Source organism: Melozone crissalis, unplaced genomic scaffold (assembly GCF_028551555.1).
Source record: "Melozone crissalis strain CALT ecotype California unplaced genomic scaffold, PUWL_Pcris_2 ptg000002l_1, whole genome shotgun sequence".
NCBI lineage: Eukaryota > Metazoa > Chordata > Aves > Passeriformes > Passerellidae > Melozone > Melozone crissalis.
In genome coordinates this window covers 7,061,239-7,085,011 of record NW_026535780.1, presented here as the reverse complement: position 1 = coordinate 7,085,011, position 23,773 = coordinate 7,061,239, and the positions used below count along the sequence as shown (strand labels likewise).

Below are 23,773 nucleotides of genomic sequence, written 5' to 3'. Positions count from 1 at the left end.
CTCCGAGGAATCATTCCCAAACCAGTGGGAGGGAGGGGTGGTGTGGGTTTGCTTTGTGGAGGGGCCCCCTTTGGAGGTTTTCTCCCAAACTGCCCTAAACTGGGACAACCTTGTACCATGCCTGTCCTCCATTCACTCACTGCTTTTCATTTCATAAGGAGGGCAGTCTTCTGCTGATTGAGAGAAACTGGAGTATTCTTAAAAGAAAATGAAGATCCAGTTCACTCTGAGACTTGTTCCTGCAAGATTGTTTTTACATTATGGGGTCACAGCAGGGTATTATTCCCAGTACTGATCCTGCCAGTGGCTCTGTCAGCCAGCAGTGAGGAGAAGAGGCAGGAGGAGTAGGAGTCTTGTCCATGAGAGCCACATGTGCCCACATAGCCCTGGAGCAAGATGGAGAAACCAAGCCCTACCTTCAGTGCTGAAAGGCAGGGCTTGTGACCAAACATAAGCATGGGTTTTTTTGCTTATATTAGTCATCCCACATGTTTTTTCTCTCCACTTTGCTTCTTAAGGAAATAAGTCCCAGAAGGCAGGTGTTTTTCCTAGCTGTTTGTTTTCCTGGCTTCTCTGATCACTGGCTCCAATTGACAGCTCTCTCTTGTCCCTTCTGTCCTCACCATGAACCCAGGACACCCAGGAGGACAGTGCTCTCAGCAGCCTTGCCTGAAAAGCCACAGAAATGAAGAATAAAGACACGTCTGGGAACAAAATGTACTGGAGCTGGAATGTTCAGGAAGGCCTGAAAACCTAAAACCACCTTCCCTGGCATGGGTACAATTGCCACATTTCAACCCCCCCTTCCCAGCACTGGGACCAAGAGGAGACAGAGATAAAACAGTGACAGGCTCCATCCTGCCAGAGAGGAGGAGTTCCATGGTGGCAGCTCCCTCCACTCTCCATCACTGCATGACAAGCACAGTAGGAGAAGAACATCTCAGAGTGGTCACCAGAGTCACTGCAGACTGTACAGCACCTCAGCTTATGGACCTGCCTGAGCAGCAGAAATTCCTCACGGATTTCCCATGATTTCCACCAAGGAATTTCTGCTTAAAAGGGTCACACCTTTGCAGTTACTTAGGGCCTGGCAGCTCTCCAAACTCCCATCCCATGGGATGCACCTGGGCTGATTCACTCCTGCACCTGATTCCCTCCTGCACCCTTCTCTGCTCAAGGGTCATCGTGGCTGGGTCTCACCTCTGCTTTCCTGGCAGGCAGGCACAGCATCCCACTTGGATAACACCTCCAACAGTGTCCCAGTCTTTGCCATGCTGACAGCAAATCCTGCTGAGGGACATCTACTCTCAGCACACTGTCAATCACTGCTGTAACCATGTCTGCTATGTACCAAGATTAATCACAGAATGGCTTGGGGTGGGAGGGATCTTTGAGATCTTCTTGTTCCAAACCACTGCCATGGGCAGGGACACCTTCCATTAGAGTGAGTTAGTCACAGCCCCATCCAACCTGGCCTTGAACTCCTCCAGGAATGTGACATCCACAGCTTCTCTGGGCAGCCTGTTCCAGTGTCTCACTGTCCTCACAGCAAATGAGCCACTCATTCTTCTCATTCTGCACATTAAAGGCTACAGGGTTGCAATTTGCAAAACCTAAACCATTTAGATAAAATTCCCTCTAAGCCTGCCTCTGTTTTTCTTTCCTGTACATCAGAAGGCAAGACAAGTGCTCTATTTCTCTTGTTGTAGACTGGGACCTCTCACTGTAGACCTGGCTGGTTTTTATTATTCCCACAAGCAGCAAAGCTCCCGTTCCCATTGTTACCCTCTGACACACTGTCACTGAGGGGCAAAAAGGATGGAGAAGAAGGTAATGACACAAAACACAAGGTTTTAACCTGAAGTTTATTCCTCCTTGGCTGTCTGAGGCTGCTTGAAGCATGAATCCAGTTCTGCTGTTTAAAACAGGAATTACCCAAGTGACTCAGCTCTTGCTGAGAGAGAGACCACTGGCTTTTTCATCATGTGCCAGTGCTCAGGGCATGCCACTTGTCCCTGCTTACAGCAAGAACCCAAATCCTGCAATTTATTCCTGGGTCTGCTGTGGATTGTGTGGCTTTGGGGAAATTGCAAAGAAAACTGGAAAACTCGACAATTTTAAACTGATGCTTACATTCTCAGCCTCTTCCTGTACAGATTGTTTAAGCTCCAATGCTGAAGCTGAGATTTCAAACTTGTGCTTATATTGTGAGTTTCATTCACATAGTCATTAGCAGCATTAAATGGGGGGAGAATCTGCTATGAAACTTAATCAGCTGGTGCCATGAAAAAGTGCTGGCATTGCTGTTCGATGCTGTGATAGAGGCTGGTACTCCAAACCAGGAGAGAGAAGAGCTTTTCAAGTTCTGCTCATTACTGCTTTGCAATGACACAGGAAACAGCAAGGGTTTTAATCTCTAAATAATTTTTCATTCAGGGTTTTGGGAACAATCTAGAGGATATAGAAGTTGCTTTGTTTTGTTTTCTCCATTAAATGCTTCATTAAAGTACTGATCATTTAATAACAAGCTTGGGAAGGGGGAAAAAAGGAAATAAATTACGTGTTTTTATGCAAAACCAAGACTGTGACACCTCTTTGCTCTTATTGTGCTACAAACAAGCTTGCTTGAGTTGCAGGAGACTTGGCTTTGCATAAGAATGTTTCACAGAACAAGTGGGAAAAACAATTTTAAAACACAAGGGAAAAATTAAGAGGGAAAACACAAGATAAGATGGCCAGATGAGCAGCTAAAGACTCCAACACCTTGATCTCAGCACATCAAATAGAATGCATCTACTTACATGCAGCCTGTGCCCTCTTCCTAAAAATACACTGCCTCCTTGGTGCAGATATTTGATTTCAGATCAAAGCATTCTCAAAGGTTGTTTGTTTTTTTTTTTCTTCCAGCCACTTCCTCCAGTAACCCTCACTGCTCCAAACACCCCTTGATGCACTGAATACAGGGCAGCTCTTGGGACTCAAGTTTCAGGGCTGTACATCACCATGACTGATCAGGCTTCAGCAAAAAGACTGTGCAAGGAAAGTTTCAGGAAGAGGGAGGATTTACTTTGGTATGACCACAAATCAGTCTTCATTTTGGAGTCATTAAGCCCAGCAGCTACAAGCCTGGCTACACACCCAGGGCTGCTGCAGGTACCCTGCAGCAGTGTGAGCTGCAATATTTGTGACTAACACAGATTTATGGGGGGGTCTCTGCCCAGCAATCCCCAGCAGTGAGAGCATTACTGCAACCCAGAGCAGTGGTGGGTGCTCCACACCTGGAAACCTTCAAGGTCAGCACAGACAGGGCTCTGATCTAGTGGAAGGTGTCCCTGCACCTTGCAGGGCGTGGGACTGGAAGATTTCTAAAGGTCCTTTCCAACACAACTCATTCTGTGGTTCTGAGATTCTTCTCTGCCAGCCTATCCCCAGGGTCACAGGCAGAGTGTGATGCTTGTGATGCAGAGGAGCAGCAAATACAAGAAGTCACATTGGCCATCCAGGCAAAACATGGTGAAATCCTGCCCATGGTAAATCTGGTAAAAGCTGCAGGCAGAGGAAGGAACTCAAGAGCCTGATTTGCTGTGGCTGGGTTATTTTAAGCATAGTAGAAAATGCATCGATGATCCTTGGTTTAATAATTGAGAGCATCAAACTAAAACTTCAGGCCAAATTATGTTCTCATTTTAGTTCATTTAGATCTGTGAAAATGAATTGAATTACTCAAGATCCTCATCGATGTAATAAACCTGGTCATTTTGGCACTGCAGTCCGTGGGTACTCATTGCAGCAGCTAAACCACAGCCCTGCTCCAGATGGCTTCTCTCTACAACACAGCATTCATCCAAGGCACTCCAAAAACTAATCACCCACTGATCATATCCCTTCAATTAAAAATTACTCAATATTTCCAATTGCTGGCATCCATTTTAGAAATAACAGAAAATTACAAAGTGCTTGGCCAGTAATATGCAGCTTTTCCTACACTGCAGAAATGTCAGCTAAGCAACATTAACCAGTTCAGCAAGGCAGCAGATTTTATATCTGCTTTGTGGTGTATTTTAAAATTTCTCCACCTTTACATCTGCTGTAGCAATAGACTTTGTGGGATCAGCTGAGATCAGAGACAAACAGGGAAAAATGTCTCTTACCCTATAGCAGATATATAGATGGAGAGAATTTTTTGAGAATTTGATTCAATCAAACAGCAAAAGCTCCAAAGGAAGGTCCAGTATCACTCTTTTTCACTGAAGAGGACCCAGGTTGATGCACACATTGCTGCAGAGACAGGATTGAAGGAAGGGAGAGCTTTGCTGAAGAGTGTGGGATTAACCAGCTCTCATTCCCCCAGTAAATCCCACATTTGCTTCCATGGCACTTCCTCTGGCTTATATCAGGCAAAAATACAGAAAAGTGGAGAGATGTGGACCTGAGATGATGATGACTATTTTATGGAAAACTGAAAAATGCAGAGATCTCACTACAGAGTTTTCTGGGTTGCTCATATAGACACAAAGCCAACTGGGTTTTTCTATTCTAATGCCAACTCCTCAGAGCATTGCTCACCAGCTGTTTCAGCTTGAATCAATGAAGTCTCACCTCCAGGAACTGTCATTAGCTCCTCCAAACTCTGCTGACAGACAGGCAGGGCTTACATCAGCCATGGCTAACAACTTGGAGTGACTAGCAACAAAACTAAATACACCTTTGAGGAAGAAGCAGACTTTCTTACTTATTGCAAGGAAAATTAATGGTACTTTCCAGACAAATGACTGTGCATGTCAAATTTGGTTCAATATATTTAATGCCATAACCATGCTTTCAGGTTGGAAAGGAAAAAGGAGCTCAGCTCCAGAGCAGGAGCAGATGTTTGCATGGGATCACTGAACCAGGGTGAGCAAAATCTTCCTATACTGAGCCTTTTTGCTCAGTGTGACAGAGGTTCAGTGTTTTTTCCATTGTGCTGGGTGAATGATGGGATGTAGGCATCCTACAGTCCATAAAGACAGCACCCTCCACACTCATCTAACTACTTGGTCTAAAGCTTGGAGCATCTCCAATGGACATGGCAAAGAGACAGCTACTAAGAAATCTGAGCTGACAACAGAATTCAAGAACAAAATCTAAAAGGAAATAGGTGGGCCATTGCATGAGGCCCATGTGGTTCCCACTGTATGGCTGCATTTATTATGTTCAAACACTGTGCAAATGTGTCACCACACCATAACTGTGCTTTTCAGAATGATAAACATGACATGTCCACTGGAGAATATGCACAGATGTATAATAATATACCAGTTTCCTTTAGAGCAGCCCTATGAAAAGGTGTGTTCAACTTTCCCTTAATCTCAATGCAAACACAGCCTTAAAAATGAGCACGTAGACAACCAAAACATGAAAAAAAAAAATATTCATTTGGGGCCATAAAGAATTTGGCATGATGACTAAAAGGCAACCTGTGCTTTCCCACCCTGAAACTGTACATTTGCTTTTGGTACCTGTCTCAGTGAACACTAACTGAACCTGTGCTAATAAAAATCAATTTTTCTTCTCAGCAGCTAAGTATGACATAGCCTTTTTTCCAGAAACCCCAGTATTTTCAGCTAACAGTTTCACACTGTTCTAGGTTGCAGACCTCTTCTTACAGATGCCACTCATGACCAGAGACTCAATGTACTAACTTATTTTTGCTTCACTGCTAGCAACCAGAGTCGTGGCAGGTCATTAGAGAGATTTGTCTGGCTGAACAGCTTCCAGAAGTGCACTGAAGTAGTTATTTAATATCCTCAGATGAAAGATGCTATGCAAATGCAGAGCACTGTGTTGCACCAAAGAGGATCCTCTGATTTCCTCCCATTAGTCCAACAGAGGTAAATGGGTTCTAGCCTGAGGTTTTGCAGAGCCATTTCCCTGCTAAACAAGCTGCAGTTGACTTAGCTTGACAAATTTAAACAGTTAACCCACAGGAACTCAGGTCTCCTTTTCATATTTGCAGGTCAGCTGCCTTGAGACAATGTCTGAAGTACCAGCAGGCTTTCAGGGCCAGATTCTGATTTCATTCAGGATGGTGTAAATCAGGAATAATCCCTTCAGAGATTAGCAGGAGTGAGATCAGATTCAGGCTCTTGGAATTAAAAAGTACAAACCATGTGCTTGTGGGCTTATTCTAATTCTGCTAAGTACAACACAATTCTCTTTCATGTCCTTCTCCCATTCTGTCTAAAGCACTCTGAGCTGAAGAGCAAAGAAAGTCCTGCTCTGAACACACTGCAGAAGATTTTTGGCATTGCAAAATATTTTGTCTACAATGTTCTTAAATAAGCCTTGTGCTTTAAAAAGAAAAAAACAAACCTCAACCCAAAAACTTCCACTAATTGACACTAAAAAAAAGAGAGAAAAGGCCACCTTCAAATCACACAAGCTGAGTGAAGATATGTTTAAAGATCCCCCTTACCCCTACACTATAAAATGAACTACAGTAACCATTTCTACAAGAAATCAACACATTTAATTACTCCATTTTACAGCATCTGTCTCTGGTTCTGGGCAAATATCAAAGGAAAGAACAAGCAGAGCCTTTGCCGGATGCGTGCAACATCCTTGGGAAGCATCTCAACAGAAATTCCAGCATTGCTACAAACTAATGCAATGTCATCTGAAAGTTACTTGTGTCCTTCCCATGCCACTGTCTCCTTTGATAGGTCAAGCAGTGAAAATATAACCATGCCAGTCAGGACCTTGTTTATTTTTAGGTAAGCTCAGGAACCACCTTTTCCCCACCTTAAAGAAAAGTTCACCTCTGTTCAGCTAAACCAAAAGGATGGAACTTTTGCCATTCACCCTGGTGAGGTGCACCCTGCTAGCAGAGTGGTTTTCAGTGTGCACCTAGAGAATCCTGGTGAGAGAAGCCAAGTGACAAATCTGCATGCTGTTTAGATGAAGACGCAAATCCCACAAGTGATGGGGAACTATGAAGTTACCCATGGGCCTGCACAAGCACTGCTCCATTTGCTGTGGAGTGCTGGCTGATTTGGGCCGGTGTGGGCCTGTGTTTTGGGGAGTCCATGGGAAGCTGGGAGGAGACACAGCCAGGACAGGTGACCAGAGGGATACTCCAGACCATGTGACATCGTGCTCAGTGTATAAGGTGGGGGGGACAAGGAGGAACGGGGGACATTTGGGGTGATGTCCACTGTCTCCATAAGTCACCATTACCTGTGACAGGGCCCTGCCCTCCTGGGGATGCTGAACACTTGCCTGGCTGTGGAAAGCAGGAAATAATTTCCTTATTTTGTTTGTGTGCATGGCTTTTGCTTTTCCTGTTAAGCTGTCCTTATCACAGCCCATGAGTTTTCCAGCTTTTACCTTCCAGTTCTCCCCCCAGTCTCTGGTGGGGGAGTGGGAGAGTGGTGTTTAGTTGCTGGCTGGGGTTAAACCACAACAAGTGTTTCAGTCTCTCTGCCATGATGTTTACATCACTTAATGCCTCCTAAAATAGCGGACTGGCCAGGCTGAAGGAGATCTTTCATGATAATGCCAGTGCTGTGGCTTTGTTCTGCACCTCCTGAAAAAAATCCAAACCAATTTTAACTCTCTCAATACCCAAGACGCTCTCTGGGTGCCTGCTGCACACCCTAAAGATCACTCATCAGGTTTGGAATCTTTCACCATGTACTGTTGACAAGGATCCCTTATCCTGTGTCCTTTCAGGAACATTTCTTGTTAATCATCTCATGTCCCAGCAATTTTGGACAGGAAGTTGAAATTCAGTAGGAGCTATAAGTAGACTGGGAAGGGCTGTCACACCAGGGAAAGAATTTCCTTGGGGAAGGGAAGAGCAAGAACAAAAATTTTGTTTTTACTCACTTTCACCTAGACTTTCAGACAGTGGTGACTGATGGCTCTAAGGAAAGGGCTCTGCTACACAGATGGGAGAATCCTGTTGGCTTTGAGTAAGGGAACTCTCATTGACAAGCCTGTCCTTACAAATGCCATGTGTTTTATGAGAAGCCACAAGCTTTGTAAACCTCAGTAAGCAGATGTCAGCTTCAGCAATCAATTCAAATGCATGTGCTGAACAACATTCCCGTGCTCACTCAGAGGGAAGCATGCTGCCCTTGCTGACTTCTCAAATATTTTGGTGCTGCCTTCAGCAGTCCCCAGGTAATGAGCAGATCAAGCTCTAATGAGCTCACCAGAGCTCACAAATCCACACTCAAGGTTACTGAGCACAGCCCTGCTCTCTCTTGGACACAGGGCAAAGTGTTATGCAGCATTTTTTCCTGGCACAAGAGAGCATCATAAACAAAACACAGAACTGGATCTGAGATGCAGAAACACCCTCCTTTCCTTGGAAGTCAATATTGTTGGTGCCAGGCACAACAATGCTGACACCTGCCCAGGAGTAGCAATCAGCTCCCAACAGAGCACAGCAGCTGGAGGGGGAGAGCTGAAAGATTGGTTCTGACAGCTATAAAAGCAAGGCATTTTTAATATTCAGAAAAATCTCAGTGCCCTAATAACAGAATTTCCAGCTCCAAGAACTAGAGTTGTCAACTGAAGTCTGAACAGATACAAAAGTAGCAATGGCAAATTTGGATGGGTTCCCTTTGTAGAGATGAAGGACTGTGAAAGAGATACTTTTCAAAGCAAGCAAATCTCTCCCAGTTTTGCCCTTAACCCTTGGGCACAGGGGGCAGTGTGCCACGTCTCAGTGTTTAATGAGGAGGGGGTCAGCAGCACAGCAGGCAGCACCAGCCCCAATGGCACCAAGCTCCACCCTTGTAAAGCCACCTGGTCTCTTCCAGAGTGGGAAGGGTTAAATGCCACCCTGGTGATCCCACCCTCAGGCTGCGCTGCTGTGCCAAGCAAGCCTGAAACTCCCACAGCAAGTGCATCCAGTTCCCTTGGGGTATGGCTTTAGCTCCAGTCTCTTCCATAAGAGGATCCTCACTGTTATCTTCTGGATATCAGAGCCACTAAATTTCCAAGCAAGACAGTAAAGGTGAAAAAATTGTACTGGCAGACAACAGCCAGACTCATAATAGTATTTTCCAAATTCAGAGACATGCCAAATGTGAGGTTAGTGGCTCTGAGCAAGGCAGGGGAGAGTTACACCTTAATGAAAAGCTATTTTCCAAAATGGAGCTGTGCCTGGTGGGTTTATTTTATACACTACAGAGAACTTCTAAGTTTGTGTGGGGTAAGATTAGTCAGGAAAAAAGACATCTTGAGCAATGCTTCTTTAAAAATTCACAAGCACACACAAAAAAAGAAAAGCTGGGTGTGTCTGACAGCTTGCCTGAGGAGGATCTAAGGACTGCCTCTGCTGCACTAAGATGTAACTCTCGGTCCAGCCTGTTCCCACAAGACAACTGTCCTTTTTCCAAGATAGTAACTTGAAAATGGGGCAAATTTCTTAGGATTGTTTCTCAATTAGTGTGATGACAGTCACCAGACAGGACTTGGGTATTTTAAACCAAAGGGATAAAGGGCTACTGTCACTGGAGCGTGGGAAGCTTTTCTCCAAGAACAGTAGAGACAGTAGCCACACTGAGCACTCCTGTCTTAATCTGGTAGAGTATTAGCTGTAGATAGCTGGTGAAGGAGCTGGAATACAAGTCCTATGAGGACCAGTTAAGGGAGATGGAGGTGTTTAACCTGGACAAAAGGAGGATGGGGGCAGACCTTCCCTCTCTCTACAACTACCTGAAAGGAGGTTGTAGCCAAGTGGAGGTCGGTCTCTTCTCCCAAGTAAAGAGTGACAAAATGAGAGGAAATGGCCTCAGGTTAAATTTAACATTGGGACTTTTTTTTTTTTCCCCATGAAATGGGTTGTAAAGCATTGGAACTGGTTGCCCAGGGGAGTGGTAGAGTCACCATCCTTGCAACTGTTCAAAAACTTGTGGATGTGGCACTCGAGGACATGGTTTAATGGTGAACATGATGTTGGCGCTAGTTTGATGGTTGGACTTGATGATCTTAGACATCTTTTCCAACTTAATTGACTCTATGATAGAATTCTCCATCCAGACCACTTACAGGCAAAGGAAAAGTGTGCATCCTCCTAAGACAGCAGGAACAAAGCTCAGCAAATGAGCCACTCTCCTACAGCAGCAGCAGCAGGTCAGGTGGCAACAGAGGAAGATACAAGCAGCCTCTTCCGGTGCTCTGTGAAACGGAGACATTCCCCTCCAAAGGAGTCTGACTGGAAATTCCAACCTATTGATTCTTTTCAATATAGGCCTCTGTCATTTTCATTTATTAAAAACACTCCAAAATGAAGTACAATTCCATAGCAACACCCTCTGCCAATGCTGAACTCAGCATCAACAGGAGACTTTGGCCTTGGGAGAAGCAGCTTATCCTAAACTCCTTTGTTTCACTGCTACTTCCAAGCCTTTTAGCCACTTCTGCACTTACTGTTTGTTTTTCAATAACCTTGTCTTTTTCAACAGCCAGTTTCCATCTCCTGCTCCTCTGCTCTTTGGCCTCACAACCAGTTATGCAGTTGCTTGAGTTAATTTCTGTTTGAAGGATTGGGTGTTCTCTGCAACAGAGATACAGAGCTTTTGGAGAAACACAAATCAGTGCCTTACCTGAGCATTAACACACAACTTTTGTTGGTGCAATTAACTGTCTGAATTGTGAGCATTATGTCAAATTGCTCCTGACAAATCTGGTGGCCTTCTGCAATGGGTATACAAGGGTGTCACAATGCTATGGGATGAGAGAAGAGCCATTGGCACCATCTACATGAACTTGTACACAGCATTTTACACACTGTCCCACACAACATCCTTGTCTTTCAACTGGAGAGATATGGATTTAACAGCAGGATGCAGGACAGCTGTGCTCCAGCATCCTCACAGTTCTATCACAAAGCTGTGAAGCTGCTGCTCTTTCCCACATCCTACTACCACAATACAGGCTTTTTCTCTCTAACTCCAGGTCTGAAGCAGTTTTTATTTTTGCATATCTATTTTTGCTTACTTTTTAACAGAAAATCTCCTGTGACAGCCACAGTGAGCCAAAGACACTATGTTTCTCTGTAAGGTCTTAGGATCCAGGCAAGCAAAAAAAGTTCATGAACAGCCACATGGATAAGACACCAAACTGCACAATGCTTGCAGCACTATGATGATAACCCCATTGTAGTAAACAAAACAGAAATGTACATGATTTACATTGCATCAGCTGTGCTTTTGCACATCTTTGATGACTGCACCACTCAATGGAGTGGCAGAGAGTGAATCCCTCCTCTAAAGCTCTTTTCTCCATGGGGGTTGGATTTCCCTTTACTTTCGTAGTTCAAAAATCAAGCTGTTGGTCAAAAGGGCAGTGTTTACATCTTTACTGGAATCTCCAACCACTTTACAGGCTGAACTGAACCTCCAGGAAACTGAAATACTGTCCTTGGCAGCCAGAAAGGACAGGGAGCTGAGAGGGGGCAGGCCTTCACTCCAAGTTCTCAGCCATAAGTGTGTCCTACAACACCACACACTTGTCCTCAAGGACAAAGTTGAAGTGTCCCTGGCTCTCCTGCTGCCTTGGTTCACTCTGATCCTGGCACACAGAGAACAAAGCCAGGGAGGGAAGGGGGTTGGTGGAAGCTGTAGGAACAGCCTGTTTTCTTCAAGCAAGGACAATTTGAGGAAACAGGGTGGATGAGAGGAAGTATGTGCACAAGGACTCCGCTGGTTTTGGCTGGGATAGTTAATTTTCTCCACAGTAGCTGGTATGGGGCTGTGTTTTAGATTTGTGCTGGGTGCACTGTTGATAAAACAGGCACGTTTTCATTATTGCTGAGCAGAGCTTACACAAAGCCAAGGCCTTTTCTGCTCCTCAGCCCACCCCACCAGCGAGGAGGCTGGGGGTGCACAAAGAACTGAAAGAGGACAGGACAGCTGACCCGAGGACATCATAGCGTACAGCATCATGGGCAGCACAGCAAGATGGGAGCAGAAGAAAGGGAGGCACATTGAGTGTGATGGAATTTACCTTCCCATTCACCATTATGTGGGATAATAAAACAAAAAAATCACCCTGCTTTCCTGGGGATGGCTGAACAGCTGCCTGCCCATGGAAGTGATGATTGAGTTCCTTAGCTTGCTTTGCTGGCCATGTGCAGCTTATGCTTTACATATTAAATTTGTCTCAACGCATGAATTTTTCACTTTTACCCATTGCAGGGAATGTGAGAGAGTGGCTGTGTGGGGTTTAGCTGCTGTCTGGGGGGTTAAAGCATGGCAGGGAAAAATCCTGAAGAGCAGGATTAAAGAGCATTTCAGTACCTACTCAGGTAGGAGAGAAAGAGTGATGAAACTAGAAAAAACTCTCCTGAAGCTCTGAAGAAGCTCTCAGGATCTCACACACACTTGGTACTTCCATGGGCACTTCACATCACCACATGGCAGACATCAGAATAACCTTGGTGGAGCTGACATCTTGCTGCCTATAGCTGCTATCTTGAAGCAAAGCCATATCCTGACCCCACAGCTGTGTGCCCTGCCCAGATCTTCTCCACAAATCCACTGCAGAGTCCCCACTTACACCAGCAAGCCAACCACAGGCATTTCTGGCAGCCCAAGAGAAGGGAGCTGCCTTTTACCAAACTTATAAAGGATCCTCACATTGCCCTCCCAATTTGTTTTCTTCCTCTTAGCACCAGAAAAGACAATTTTGGTTTCCAGATGATATTTTATAAGGGCCAGTTTACATTTCAATATTGCCTTTCTAAGCAAGAGAAGTTTTTGCAAGGGTCTGTTTAACTCCTGACATTTTACAAAGGGTAATGCAGTTTTCCCTTTTATTTCTGTGCTGCCATTACAGCACAGCCTCCAGAGCACAAGACAGAACTTCATCACAACATCATAACAGCAATACAACACAAAAAAGATAGAAAAATATTAGGAAGTGTCCAAAGGAGAGCTGTGAAGCAGCGAAGGGCCTTGAGGGGTGGCCATGAGGAGCAGCTGAGGTCACTTGGTTTGCTCACTGCAATTACAGCTTCCTCAGGGGGACAAGAGGAATTACAGCTTCCTCACACGGGGAAGAGGAGGGGCAGGCAGTGATCTCTCAGGTGATCAGTGACAGGAGCCAAGGGAACGGCCTGAAGCTGTGCCAGGGGAGGTTCAGGTTGGACACCAGGACAAGGTTCTCCCCCAGAGGGTGGCTGGGCACTGGAAAAGACTTCCCAGGGCAGTGATTGCAACACAACCTCACAGAGCTCAAGGAGCATTTGGACCACATTCTCAGGCACAGGGTGGGATTCTTGGGATGTCCTGCACAGGGCCGGTTCAGTGATCCCTGTGGGTCCCTGCCAGGCAAGGATGTTCCACGATTCCAAGATAACTTGCATGCATCAACGTCCTGCCTGCAAATTTAGTTTCTACCTGCTTTGTGCTCTCACCAGCGCTGCTGCTTGATCCCTTAGAGATATCAGGCAGCCCTCAGTATTAGAGTCTGAAGGATGAAGCTGAACACTTGACAGTGGGCAAGCAGAAGTTCATTTTCACTCCTCAGGTTAAAGTTTTAGGCTAGAATCAAGCCAGCTGCTTGAGAGGAGCAGCAGATCTGTTTTAGCAGGCAGAGCGAAGCCACAGGAGACCTGATCATAAAGTCAATGCTTCTCCATAAAGGCAGATTTTAACTGAAGGGGGAAAGCAGAGGATACAGCAGCTGAAAAGAGAAGAGAGATCAAGAAAGAAGAGCTGTAATTCTTCTAATAAGCACTAGACTGAGCAACAGGAGAGATCCTTTTCTTACTTGAAATATATAGAATTGTCCCTGAAGAGAAAAACAAGGTAAACCTTCCAAAGAATAATAGCTTCACTTCAAAAATAGTTTCAAAGAGAAAAGAAACAAAACCCCAGATTCAGCTATAACATCAGTATTACCATTGGCTGACAAACTGTGACAATGCAGGTCACATCAAATTCAGAGGAATCATTCTGACATCTCTGAAGGCAAACTTGGTTCTTTCAAAATGAGTGATTTTGACTACCTGAGAGGTTTGAAATGGACCTGGAATTAAGACAAAGTATCTAAAAGTAGCAATGCATCACTTTCTCAAAATCATAATTATTTTGACCTGCCTTTGCTTAACCAAAAATTGCTTCAATTCAATGTAAATGAGTATTTTTCTCAGTGTTGTCACCAAAAAAAAAAAAATCTAAGATAATTTGCACAAACTGATTTAAGAGAAGCTCTAGTAAATGAAGGATTAGGTGCACAGAGCAACAGCATTTACAGCCAAAGTCTTGCAGTAATGCAGGCTGCAGGTTCCATAGAAGGCATCACCACCTCCCATCAGGCCAAAGGAATTTAAGATACAGGCATGGATGTCCTCATCACATCCTAGCAGCTTTGGATGAACTCCAGAGTGTCAAAAAAACCCCCAAAACTGTCAGGTCAGCTCTGATTCAAGTTGCACCATGCTCTTTACACAGGAGTTTGTAGAAGTCTCAAGGTGAGTAACACAGGTCTCTGCTTCAGGATTATTTCCAAAGGACTGCAGGACTCAAACTGCTGTTTCAACCCAAATATTCAGACGACATCTTCCAATGTGATCTGTGGTTTTGCATGCCAAGACACAAGAAGTACCTTAGAATTATTTTTTTTTAAATCCAAACCTGGCCATGTGCACTGTGCTTTGAATTTGAGCTGGCAGTGGGAATCTGATGCCTTCCTAAAAGAACTGGAGGTGATGCCTTATATGCTTCCCTGGCAGGGTCATATTAACTGAGCTGGCAGATTTGATAGAATTAGATTTCTTTTTCGAGCTGGTACAACACTATGATGTGTCAGCACACAAAGTATCTCAGATAAGTAAGATTAAGTCCCTGATTGAAGATCCAGCTTCTAGAAATAATGCAGTGTCCTTTAAAAAGAAAAACATTTGTTTTGTTTTGGTGTACCAGAGCTCTAAAAACAAAAGTAAAAAAAAATACAGAACTCCACGGCTCCTGAAAAAATGTCAGCAGCAATTATAAAGTCCAGAGACATTTTAAAATTGCATCAGACTTAATATCTCAGTGTCACTGTGCCAGTTCTTACTCTGCAGAACAATCCTCCAAAAGGGTGGCTAAGGAGCTCACTGCAGGAGAGTTCTGGGGACACCAGGAGGATGTGGGGTCACCTCCATGCCAGCAGCAGTCCTCTGTCAGGCACCAGCAAGGTGGGAAATGTTGTGCTTGGACCCTCTGGGCTCTAACCTGTCACCCATTCCTCCTTGTCCTCCCCTCAAATCTTTTGGGATGGAAGGCTACAGAGTGCTGAGCCTGCACTGAAAACCTGAAAAGTTACTATAAAAAAAAAACAAACCAAAAAAGTTCTATTGAGATGATGTCCTCGGAGAAAGACAGCTACACTTCAAACATTTGTCACCAGGTGCAGGTTTCAATCACTTGTCTTGTGTCTCTGTTGCATTCTAGGACACCTTGCAATTGCTTGGCAGAAACAGCTGTGGGATTGGCCCAGAGAAACAGATGTGGCTTGATGAGGTTAACAGGTTTCCTGAAATAGCACAACTCCTGTCTGCTCACAGGTTTGGTCATCTCCTACACAGGGCACAAATCTTCCTCTCCCTGAGGAGGGACGTGCACGTCAGTCCAGAGGAAGCAACTTAATCACAGCACTTCAAAGTCAAACAAAGCCAGGAAAGAATTGCTTTCCACCCTCCTTTCCCCCAGAATTGCATTTTAACAATTACTACAGTCTCTACAATTGATGACATTCCTAATCTTATCTCATGCTTCAGAGCAAGCTTCTACCAATACTATGGGTGAGTTTCTTTTAAAGAGCGCCCTGTCTGTCCAGGCCCCCCATTTTCCACATTCCACAGCTATTTCACAGCTTCAGGGGGTTGTGACTTAAAAGAGCTTTTCAGAGTTTTATAGGACATTTTACACAAAGTGACTGCTACTTACAAACCCAAGCACGGGACACTTGGCACCAGTGGGAAGAGGAGGTTGGGTAAAAGTGGGAAAGGTGACCAGAAGGGTGACAGCAGCTCCTCTGTAGCTGCTGTTAATTACTGCCAGGTCAGTCCAGAGCAGTTATCAGGACAAGAGGAGTCACAAGAAGTGACAACTTTGAACAACTAACAGACATACATCCTGAACACAGACCACTTATGTTGATAAGGTTGTCTATTTAATAAGAGAAAAGTCTGCACCGAGAAAACGCAACCAGCTCCCACAGGGTGAACTGAGTTGCCAAACATATTCCAGGTGCCACTGAAGATACCTTGGACATCAAACCCACCCTCCTGAAGCCTCAAATACAACACCAGGTGTCAGAGGACCAGGACAGCTAACCCAGGGCAGTTCACACAGCACTGAGAGCCCACAGCTGAGAAGCCAAGGTCCCTGAGGCCTGGTAGGAGATCCCAGCTCCCTGGAGCACACCCATGCTGGGTGATACAGGTGCCTGCTGGGCAGTGAATCCCAGGCTGGCCCAGAGAGGGATGCAGACGTGCTCTGGATGGGCTGCAAAGGCAGCTGTCCATCCCACCAGGCCCCCCATTCCTGCAGGAGCAGAGAGGCAGATGGGAGCTGCCACATCCCTAGGCCAGCCATGGCCTCCCCTGCTCTGCTGGCTGTGGCAAAAAGAGCAACACAAACATGCACAACAGCATTCTGCCTGCAAGGCTGCATGTCCTGCACAGGAAATGTCTGCATGGGTCAAGGAGCTCCCTCCCTGTTGTAAGCAATTCCTCTGAATTGTGAGCTGGCAGATAACCCCAGAGTTTACTTTCAGCTTGCATACCTGTGAGTTAGATTTTCATTTGTCAGTTAGGAGGCACACCATAAACATCACAGACAGGCAAGACTGCAGCAGAGGGGGTGAAGTATCTCTGCCATACTTCACCTTAATTCCTGGAACTCATCCCCATGTTTTAATAACCTGTATCAGGAATGTCAGATCAGTTCAAAATGTATCTGCCTCTCTGCTCCTTACAAGCTTGATTGAACATGGGCTGTTTAGCAAATATTTTATAGTAAATAAAAATTTTATAGTATTATTTATATCAAAATGTAAAAATAATTAGTACAAAGCTAACTGAGCTTGCACTGAAAGGTTCCACCAGAGTATCTTGGCAGAGGGGCTGGTTATTAAAAATAATTCTTTCACTTAAGAAGTATTGTAGGTGAAAACTTTACCCCCTGCTTCACCAGTTCATCTATCTGCTGCTTCAGATGAGACACCAACAGCCCTATGCAGCCTTCTGCAAACTATAAATGATACAGAATAATAGAAAATTGATTAAGTCTGCTATGAAAAAGAAAAAAGTTGAAGAAACTACATGTGACAGTGTTGAAACAAGACAAAAAATGCATCCTTTTCAGAGTTCTCTCAGCCAGAGCCATGAAAAGCTCCACCAGGTGGTGGGATTATCAGCACTTGAAACATGCTGCGGAGCTGAGTTTGCTCTCTCTGCTTTGCTTTTTAAAAGCAGGTTTGTGCTTCACTACGCTTTTGAAAATAGGTGCAAAAGATGTTCCAAGTAAAAATTTATTTCTACTATCATTTAATGGCAGCATTTGCAACTCACTTGACATAAAAGATGCTTTTATAACCTAGAAGATGGAACTGCCATCTGCATGACCTTAATTTCCTCTCAAGCTGCTCCCAGTTTTACATAAACAAAAAAGAAAATTGATAAGCACATACCAAGTCTTACATAAAATTATATTTAGTTTGAAAAGCGACCTTCCTCAATTGAGAGGCCATTACCATTAGCAGGATAATCAAGTTTGGAAGAAAAACTGTAAAGTTCTCAAGTTTGTTTCTGGCAGAGATGTGTGACAAATTCATCCACATAGGGCAGCTCGCTGTCTCCCCTGCAGAATCAGACAGTGCACTAAGTGAGTGAGCCAAAAGAATAAGTAATACAATTTCTCCCTTGTTTTGCACTTTCAGAGACAATGCTTCTACACAATACTAAGCAGAAAGGTAAAATAAATGTGTATTAGCAGAACTGCAGTTTAAAAACTTAGTGGTAACTTAAAAGCTGACTTGGCAGAACCATAGACTGGGACGTTGGTGAGGAACAGGACTGACACCTCCTGACACAGAAATGTTACTCTACAGCAGCACCAAAACAGAGTAAATGAAGTGAGAAATCAGCAGAGGAACAGAACACCAAGCTCACCACAGACCTGGGGCTCTATGAGCAGGGTGCTGGGGCTTTGCTGTTTCCAGGATAATCAAGAAAACACATGCTATTCTCTAATAAACAAATTACTGTTTCCAGGATAATCAAGAAAACACATGCTATTCTCTAATAAACAAATTCATGCTCTTTATTCACATCCAACCATTCCCTCCTTCACCCCGCTGGGCATGTGCTCAAGCAGATTAGAAACTCTCAGGTTCCCAGAGAGGTCCAGAAAGGACCTTGAGCACAGCCGTGTCCTGCAGATAACACCCTGCCTCTGCTGAAAGCAGCAAAGGGAACCCAGGGCCACCCCAGCTTCTTCTGACACCCGAGCAGCTCTGTCGAGGCACTGAGCAGAGTGGGCAGAGCATCTCTGGCTCCGGACTGGGACAGAAAAACTGAGGAGGGCTGAACACGCTGTCCTGGGGAAGGTGCTGGCTGGCATGGGTGGCACAGGATGCTGTGGCTGTAACAAGCCAAGTGTTTCCAAGCAGATGCTTCCCACAGAGCCACCCCTCCAGCTGAAGCTCTGTAAATAACACACGGGAGAAGTGTGCTGCTAATTGAGTACCTCCCGAAATGCCAAGAGGCAGGAAGACTCCAGTTAAAGACAACTCTTCATTTTAACTTGTGTCACTGAAGAACACTAAAGTAAATGAACTCCTGAGGACAAGATCAAAGCAGAATAAGAGACTCTTTTTTTATATCCTTGAATCTCCTGTCCCTTTTGTACACTGAAATTTAATTTCCTTTTCAAAGAGAGGTTTTGGAGCTTATGAAAATTGACCCAAAAGATTACAAGGGCTTTGTCACCCTTCCAATCTCTCTGAAAGATCCATAATTAGGGAGGTTTTTTCCTTCAACATATGTGCCCAGCAGACAAATATATAATTCAGACTTACAATTGCATGAAAGAGTTATTTCGGTATGTTGGATACATACAAACCCAACCGCTACAAAGAGTTGGAAAATATTGTGCGCCTCAAATGAGTAAATATACATCAAGGCATTTTCTCTTTTTTTTTTTACTGGCTTGTTTTCATTTGTGCCAAGACTACACACAATCACACTAAGGACCTGGGATAGATGTTCGCTGCTGAGATAAATATACCAAGTACAATAAAAGCAAACGAAGAGTAGTTATTTATGCTCCTCTAGAAATTCATTCTGCGAGGAGGAATGTGCGAGCGGATACCTACGACAGCGAGTCTGCTTTTTTGCCCTCTAACGGAGTAACACCGGCTTTGCTCCTCCGGCACAGAGCCTATAACCCAGGGGAGAGGGAAATAACCCAGCACAGCCGGGGCGCGGGGCCGGTCCCTCCCGCTGCTCCCTGCCGGCGGCGGCGCTGGGCAGGACCGGTCTGTGGGGCAGCTGCAGGGGGTTCGGGGCGCAGGACCGGCCCGGTGGGACAGCACCGCTCCGTGGGGCAGCTGCAGGGGGGTTCGGGGCGCAGGACCGGCCCCGTGGGACAGCACCGCTCCGTGGGGCAGCTGCAGGGGGGTTCGGGGCGCAGGACCGGCCCCGTGGGACAGCACCGCTCCGTGGGGCAGCTGCAGGGGGGTTCGGGGCGCTGTCGCCCCCCGAGCATCGCCCGAAGGCGGCCCCTTTCCCCGGAGCCCACCCCGGCACCGCCACCTCCCCTCTGCCTCCCTCCAGCGGGGAAATCCCGGCTGGAAGGATGGGGAGAAGCCTCCCCGCTCCGGAGCGCCAGGGGATGCTGCGAGCAGCGCCGGGGCCGCCCCTCCTCCCAGAGCACAGAAATAATTTTTTCCAAAAACCCCAACAACTCAAGAGCCGAGTGAGGAGTCAGGAGGCGGGGAGGCTCCCACTGCGCCTTCTGCAGCAGCGGGGATTCACAGGTGAGCGGCGAGGAAGGACGGGAGAGAGGGACGGGGTCCCGCGGTACTCACGGCGGGCTGAGGGGGGCCGGCGGGCGGCCGAGCCCCATGGCCGGGGGCACGGACGGACGGGCGGGCGGGCGGTCGCTGCTGTGGTGGCTGCTGCTGCCGCCGCGCTGTCTGTGTGTCGCGCTGTCTGGTGTGTGTGTGTGTGTCCGTCTGTCTGCCGGGCCGAGCCGCTCCGAACACCCCGTCCCTCCCCTCGCTCCCTCCCCGGCGCTTCCTGCCCGCTCATATAGCGCGCCCTCGGCCACGTGGACGGCGCGGGGCCCCGCCGGCTCCTCCTCGGGGCCGGGCCGGGAGGGGCGGACCCCCCCCCCCCACCACCACCACCACCACCACCACCACCACCACCACCCCCTCATCATCCCCCGTCATCACCCCAGTACCCCCAGCTCACCCTTCTCATCAACCCCATCTCACTCCCCAAGCACCCTCCATCGCCCCCATCTCACCCTCCTCATCAACCCCAACTCACTGCCTAGGCAACCCCCATCGCCCCCATCTCACCCCCCTCATCAACCCCATCTCACTGCCCAGGCAACCTCCCATCACTGCCCCCATCTCATCCCCCCGTCAATCTCACTCTCCAAGCACACCCCACCCCAATCACTGCCCCCATCGCCCCCATCTCATCCCCCATCAATCTCACCCCCCAAGCACCCCCCACCCCAATCACTGCCCCCATTGCCCCCATCTCACCCTCCTCATCAACCCCATCTCACTCCCCAGGCACCCCCCATCATTGCCCCCATCTCACCCTCCTCATCAACTCCATCTCACTCCCAAGCACCCACCCTGTCCCCCATCACTGCCCCTATCATTGCCCCCATCTCGCCCCCGTTCCCCTTCCATCGCCTCCCCCGGAGCGGGGCTGTGGCCCGGAGAGCTGCGAACCCGAGCCCGGACTCAGCCCCGGCTCCCTCGGGATGAGATCCGGCTCTCGTCGGTTCCTCCCTAGAGAGTCACCCTCCAGGAATGTCCGTGTATGTGTGTTCGCCAAACTGCTGTGTCTGGAATTGGGCTGCTTGACCCCAAAGGTGATCGCAGCAGGGAAAGTGGGAAGAAATTTGGCGCTTCTCAGGGCAGAAAATCTGTGTGGCATTGCTAATAAAAATAGTGCATAGTTGATACTCACAGAGTCATGGAATGGTTTAGGTTGGAAGGGACCTTAAAGATAATCTGGTTTGGACCCCCCTACTATGGACAGGACACCTTGTATTAGACCAGGTTGCTCCGAGCTGCATTCAGTCTGGACTTGAACACTGACGGATGGGTCATCTGCACCTGGTGGTCCTGTGTCTCACCAGCCTCACAGGAAAGAATGTCTTCCAAATATCTAATTTAACCTACTCTCTTTCATTTTAAAGCCATTCCCCCTTGTCCTATCACTACATTCCCTAGGGAAAACAAACAAACAAACAAAAACACTTGCAATTTTCTTGCAGCCCCTGTAGATACTGAAAGGTGCTATAAGGTCTCCCCTATGACTTCTCTTCTCTGGGCTGAATAATCTCCCACTCTTAGCCTGTTTTCATAGGAGAGGTACTTCAGCCCTCTTCTTTCTGTCCAGCACCGGACATTTTTAAGGTGCCTATAAAAAACTGTAGAATTAAAAAGAAAGCAGCATCATTAAAGAATTCCCCAGGCAGATACATTGAAGTGATAAAGTGTCTGCTAAAACTATTTAACAACATAATGCTGGCTTTTTTAGTGTCGATGTGTAAAGGCTGGAGCCATGAGATGTGTAAAGACTGGGGCCATGACTAGAAGTGGGGGGATTATAGCACCTCCAAAGAAGCAAATGATTTCTGATCTTCTCCACCCTTCCGTAGGCAGGCAAATATGCACAGTGAACATGCACAGCACATATCAGAGGGGAGAATGCATTCCTGAGCTCTGAAAAACATGTTCTGTAACACTGGACAACCAGTGCACAACTCCCTTTGTGAAGCAGATGAGTTTACAGGTGATTAATCTACTTACCGAAACTGCCCACGTTGTTGGGTTATTAAATCCAGCACCGGGTACTTCCAGGGGAAACTGTAACGTGCTATGTAGGAGCTGTAATTCATCAATCACCCCTGAGCTTGTTTCCATAGAGTTGTGTTAGTAAAAGCCTGAGTGTGGATTTAGACCAGTGTCACATCATGTACTGTGCTGTGCAGGCATTTGCATGCAGTGAGAGCACCTGTGACAGCCTGAGCTTTCTCAGGGAGCATAAGCCCAAACAAGCCCTTCCAGGGACTCACCCCATCACTAAATCCTGCCTCTGCATCCTGAAGAGCAGCATAGTGTTATATCCTTCATAAACAGGGTTTGGAAGGGATTTAATCTACAGTAATGAGCATTGAAAAAAAAAAAAAGTACATTAGTCTTCTTTTATGAGGAATGTATCAATACAAGGAATTACTGTGTGGAGGAAACAGTCTATTAATAGCTGTTCAGGGCTTTTTCCCAGGAGCTGCTTGACACTTTGCTGGAGGTGGGATGAGGAGCTCCAATTTGATCATCTGTTAGTGTCTCTGTTACCTTTTTGCCTTGATGCTCTCCTACTTTCAGGCAAATTGGTTGAATTTGGTGCTTCATTTGCTTCACGATAATAGTGAGTGACTAGGACTGTTTACAAAAAAGAATCTCTGGGGAACAGCTCACCAGTAATAGGGTTGTGCATCAGGTTTGGGGATTTCTGCCAAGCATTTCTGGGAGGAGGGAGGGAGTGAGAAAGTGGTGAGAAAGAAGAGTCTGAGCACTCTGCATTTCACTGCCTGTGGCACCACACCTGGTCTGTCCATGAGTTTAACAGAAAGAAAAGAATGAACCTTGTAAAACAGCTGATTTCTCATCATACAACATATAGAGCTTCACTAGGTTGGATCAAGGAAAGCTTAACCCAGCAGCCAAGAATGTCCTAATTATTAATAGTTAATCAAGTTGACACTGGCACAGGCTGCCCAGAGAAGCTGTGGATTCCCCATCCCTGGCACTGTTCCAGGCTGGGCTGGATGGGGCTTTGAGCAACCTGGGATAGTGGAAGGTATCCCTGACCACGGCAGGGGGGTTGAGATGGGATGATCTTTAATTTCCCTTCCAACCAAACTATTCTATGATTCTGTGACTGAAGAAAGGGAGTGAGAGATGTTTTGTTTTGGTTTTTTTTCTGTGTTTTCAGCCCCATCTCTGCACCATTTCTCTGGAGCACACAGGAGGGGACATGGTCCATCCCTCCAGCCACACCTACCTTGGTCACAAGTTGCCAGGAGGAGATATGGAGGAGAGCTCTGCAGTGGCTGGGTTTGCTCAGAAAGGCTCCTTTCTGTAAAGCAAGGCAGAACAGGAGTGTGTTTGCCCCAGAGATGCCTCAGGGAGGCATGACACAGTGACAGAGGTGTAGCATGGAGAAGTGCAGAGCATAGAGAAAATCTACAGGTCTCTGCTAACACCTGGCTGAGCCAAGAGCAGAGAACAAGACAAAATCCACCTGAAACAGCAACTGTGGAGCCTATTTCTCCTTTTAATATCAGTGTTACACTCACTTAATTCCTTTAGATGCTCTCAACTTCCCTGATGCACCCCAAGGAGCGTGGAGGTAACAAGTGCTCTCTGATAATGCCATGGGAATTACAGCAGGGTCCAGCCCAGCGTGCTGGATCTGATCCCCTCATGCTGTAGCATTTCACTAGCAACTGTCATTTAGATGGTTTTGGGA

At 46.4% G+C, this 23,773-nt stretch overlaps 1 protein-coding gene across 1 annotated transcript in view; it reads right to left on the bottom strand.

Annotated features, from left to right (window-relative positions):
* ST3GAL1 (ST3 beta-galactoside alpha-2,3-sialyltransferase 1) overlaps positions 1–20,096 on the bottom strand; it is a 77,893-nt gene extending 57,797 nt beyond the window's left edge. Inside the window, exon 1 of the mRNA XM_054296004.1 lies at positions 20,077–20,096. The gene's annotated coding sequence lies outside the window, so the exon portion shown is untranslated. The remainder of the gene's footprint in view (positions 1–20,076) is intronic.
* Positions 20,097–23,773: the final 3,677 nt, after the last annotated feature.